Source organism: Myotis lucifugus, unplaced genomic scaffold, assembly GCF_000147115.1.
Source record: "Myotis lucifugus unplaced genomic scaffold, Myoluc2.0 scaffold_317, whole genome shotgun sequence".
Lineage (NCBI taxonomy): Eukaryota > Metazoa > Chordata > Mammalia > Chiroptera > Vespertilionidae > Myotis > Myotis lucifugus.
In genome coordinates this window covers 87,152-92,302 of record NW_005871365.1, presented here as the reverse complement: position 1 = coordinate 92,302, position 5,151 = coordinate 87,152, and positions in this window count along the sequence as shown.

Sequence of the window (5,151 nt, the reverse complement as noted above, 5' to 3'; positions counted from 1 at the left end):
TTTCTTTTTGCCTCGGTCGCTCATTTGAAGAATGCAGATCATTCTATCTGTTTCAGTTGCTTCAGAGGGATTCGGAACATTCATCGAGGTTATTTTTTAAGTGCTTACAAAAGTCCTACAGGCTAGTGTGGCTCAATGGTCGAGCACCAACCTATGAACCAGGAGGTCATGGTTTGATTCCAGGTCAGGGCACATGCCCAGGTTGTAGGCTCGGTCCCCAGTAGGGGGCGTGCAGGAGGCAGCCGATCCATGATTCTTTCTCATCATTGATGTTTCTCTCTCTCTCTCCCCCTCTCATTTCCTCTCTGAAATCAATTTTTAAAAAAAGTCTCACACATATTTTACATGTTTTTATTTTATTATAAAAATTTAAAACATTGAGTCAAGTATCCCTCATAACTCCCCAAACCCTGAGATAATTAATCACTAGTAATTTTGTAACTGGTAGTTAACTGGATAGCCACTGGGTAACTTTGATGCATTCGTGTTATTATCAGATTTTTGTTTTTTAAAAAGCTATTCTCATGAAATAAAACCAAACCAGACCATTTGTACACTTTGATCCTGTGGGGGTTCACAACAAGCCATCCCAAGATGTGCCTTGACCACATATTTTGGAAATGAGATGGTTTTCCACACCAACACACAATAATCAGTGCCTTTCAGGGACCACGTTTGAAATTCCTGTGACTAGTTTATAAGCCTGAGGTTGTCTTCTGAAACAGAAGTCAAAACGTTGTGATCGCCCATCCAAGATATTCAGGTAAAGGCAGCAATTAAGAATCTTCTCAAATGTTCGTGCTAATCAGGGGTTTGGCTGCCGCTGAAGACCACAAACTGTGTCAGGAAACTTTGATAGTTCTTCTTTCTTATCAAGAGGTGATTTTACTGTCTGGCCAGTGTGGCTCAGTGGTTGAGCATCGGCCTATGAACCAAGAGGTCACCATTAGGTTCCTGGTCTGAGCACATGCCCAGGTTGTGGTCTCAATCCCCAGTGGAGGGCATGCAGGAGGCAGCCGATCAATGATTCTCTCTCATCATTGATGTTTTTATCTCTCCCTCTCCTTTCCTCTCTGAAATCAACTATATATATATATATATATATATATCCTATCTAATAAAGGAGTAGTACGGAAATTAACCGTCACTTAGTCACTCCGTCACAAAGATGGCGGTGCCCAGTCCCCTCAGCCCCGCCGCTGAAGTGTCAAGGCCTGTCACCACTCCGGCGGGCCAATCGTGGCAGTGTCCGGGCCTGTGGACCAGGCCAGGGGCCGCGGGGGTGAGCAGGAAGGCATGATCCACCCACTCTGGCAGGCCGATGCAGCCTCGCCACTCTGCTGCCGCTGCTGCCACCGCCGCTGCAGTGTCTGGGCCTGTCACCCCCTCCATGAGGCTGAATGCTGCGTCCAGGGGGCACACGCAGGTGGGTGGGGACTTGACTCTGGGTCTTCTGGCACAGGGGGACTTGATGCTATGTCCCCGTTTGTGCTGGCCAGCAGGTGGACATCCCCAAGGGGTCCCAGACTGCGAGAGGGCACAGGCCGGGCTGAGGGACCCCCCCCCCCCGGGTGCACAAATTTTTGTGCACGGACCACTAGTATGTGTGTGTGTGTGTGTGTGTGTGTGTGTATATATATTTTTTTTTAAGAGGTGGCTGTACATTCCTCCCATTACTGACGCATTCCCTGACAAATAGCTGTATTAGCATCCAGTGGTCAAACAGGAGTCTTCTACCATTATTCTGTGCCCGGGAAATGTTTTCTGCAGTGGCCTCATTGCAGGTTAACTCAATGGTGCTGAAATTAATCACCCAGACTCTATCTCTATTTAGAAAAATAGGGACTCCTTGGCTTTCTGTCATTGGTACCAGGAGGACCCCAACGTCACTTTCGCATCATTTATAGCACTCCGTAATTGCCTTAATAGGGCTAATTAGTGCACTGGATTTTGTTTCCTGAGAGCTTGCATATTTGTAATGGGTTTGCTCTCTTGCTAATGGTCTAAATGACTTCCCACCAAGACCAATCCAAACAGAGGCAGACCGCCTATCAACAACAAGACTACTAATCTCGGAATGTTTGCCCCATGATTTGAAGTTCAAATATTTAGTGTTGCGTTTTCACCATTACAAGCAAACTACATGAATAGTGGAACGCCAAATCTCTAAAGAACATACTTTGCATAATTTTAAGTTTAAATATTTAGAAGTGAATTTTCAGCAATACAAGTAAATGTGCTCTGTTAAAAATAAAGATACTAAATGTCTAATGTTGGTTCAGGAGATATTTTCCAAATCACTACAGTCAAAATGTTAACTAATGATATACCTGAAAAGCACTTCAAAGTGCATTCATACACATTACTCATACTAATGGATTTTAAATGTTTTAATACTGATGGGATATTGAGGCTCTAAAGATTTTTTATGTAGAAATAAATATTCTCTTTATGTTTCTTTTTCATGAATATTTTTACAACTTTTTACAAATTGGGTAGAGTTTAAAAATTGGTGGAAATTGTGATAATTTATCTAAGGGAAATCATTTGTTTCCATATACTGCTACAGAAGAAAACGATTATGAAAGATACTCAGTGGTATAGGAATCATAGCATCCAAGGAAAGTACAATATATTATTACTTTCATTTAAAGAAGAAAAAGAAAGAAATCAAAAGCTGTGCTTCATAGATCAGATATTCTGGAAAAAGAGAAGTAGAGGAAGAGAGCCCACAGGAAACTAATGAAAATTCCAGGAGGCAACAGAGTGCTCAGCATATGCAAGGAACAGAATCGGGGTACCTGTAGCTAGACCCCCACAGCAAATCCATCTGTAATTAGAATTCTTGTTCTAGTGACTTAGGTTTCTACACACTAGTTTAAAGTGCCTACTGTCCAACACAAGGCAAAAAGAGAAAGCCTTTGAACAAAATGCATAAACACATTGAGTAAAATCAATAATGTGATCAATATGTAGACCACATTTATGTTAAGGGGGAAAAAACCACTATTGTGATTTATAAAACAAACACAAAGGCACGGTTGTTTTGTTCCTTTTTCTGATGCCTTGGAAAATTATTTAATTACATTTCTCTGAAAAAGCAACATCTAAGTTAACTTTAATGTGAAAGTGAAAAAAGTGCTTAAAAATTCACTCATGACTTGTGGGAAATTAGCATACAGGCCTCACAATCTGATAAAACTGAACGTTCATCGTTAAACTCCCTTTAGCATTATTAATAACATGCTTCCTCTTGAGGGATGTGTTTTGTAATAACCAGATAAAAGGTGCTCAAATATATATATTTTGAAATTAGGATTTCCATAATCCTAGATTTTATGAGATTAAAAAATAACTATTTTTTAAAATATATTTCACTTTAAATAATGCTGGCTTTCTTTATAATCACTAATACAAATTATTCTGCCACAGGGGGTGGAAAGATGGGTAGATGGTGGATGAATGGATGGATGGATGGATGGATAAGATAGATGGATAAATATTAGTAGATAGTTAAAAATATGTATGCATTAACTTTATAAACACATTAACTAGGAATGATAATTACTTATGCAAAACCAAAATAATTAAGGTGTTCTTATAGTATTTGCTCTGAAGGTTAATCTTATATGAAATGTTGTCTATCATATAACTGATCTAAACAATATTTAGCAGTACAGTGAGAAGAGAACTAAATTTTTTTTCTTAAGGGAAGTACACAGACATTGTATAGCCCCGGCTCTGCCACTTACCAGCTATGTGACCTGAGTTACTCAACTTCCCTAAGCCTTAGTCCCCTCTTCTGTAAAGCCAAAATAAGAATTCCTTATTGTTTTAAATGTTCACTATTAAAACCCATGGCACAATACCAGATATCTATTGAGGTGTTCAAAAACTGGCACCTAGCTCTGAGTGTTAGTCTGTGTGTGACAAGAGGTCTGTAGGCAGCTATTTGTTGTAATATGGGATGTCCTAGAAAAATGTAAGGAAACAAATCCTCATCAGTAAGGCCTGGTGAAATAAATGGTACCTCCATCAAATGAAATACGATCGAACTATATAAAAGACTGCGGTGCTCTATATTCTGCTATGGCAGAAGCTCCTAGATGCAATGTTAAGTGAAAACTGAAAGAAGCAGAATAATGACATCTTGTGTTTTAAAAAAAAATGGATAAATACTAATATAAAGAAGGAGTTATCTGTGGAGTTAGGTGGTAGGGACGGCAAGAGAGAGAAAAAGGTGGGAGTAAGACTTTTCATTGTGTATGTTTTTTGTACTTTTTATATTATTTCTGAACTATGAAAATGTATTCCTATCCTGAAAATCAAATGATGAAAACCAGCTGCAGAAAAATAGCTCATAAAACATTTTTATCAGCACTACAATATTGAAAGGTCAACTTACCTTCGTTTTATAAGCACCTTGATATATACCACTTTCTATATACCAAATATGAAGCCAGAGAAAAAGAGCATTTCCCCGTTCTGACTCTGGGAAGACTGTGATGAAGGCGGAACAGGAACTGGTGAGGAATTCATTACTATTATTTATTAGGTCCCGTAGGCCTGCAAACATGTCAGGAATCCAAACAAAACAAGTCAAGAAGCAGTGTTAGCATCAAAAACAACCACTGGCAGTGAGCAGTGTCCCTCGCAGAATGAATAAACAGCTGTATAGCCACTTAAAGATTAATTCCCACGAATAGGAACAGATAGATAAATAAAAGAGAAGCCTTCCCACTGAGACTCGGAGAAATTGGACCACAGAGCAGTAACGGCACCGCTGCTGAAAAGACAGTCAAGGCAGTGGGTGACGAAAACAGGAGGAAAGCAGAGAAACCGGAGGAAACCGTCCTTCCACTTTCATCTGTCAGTTCCTTTCTATGTAGAGTTCAAGGTCCTCTGGATCTAAAAATAAACAGTTAAAAAGTGGTGAGTACAGACAAGTAGGTTTTTACCAGGACGGCTCCTGACAAGAGCCTTAACCAAAATCTGAGACAGCAACAGAGTGACACTGAATGACCTAAAAATATAGCTGAAGGGAAATGGAAGCATCGATGTCATGGGGAATATTTTGCCTAAAGAAGCGAAGGGTCAGGGAAGGAGCAAGTAGAAAGAGCATCAGCAGGACCATGTATTGTTTTATTACCC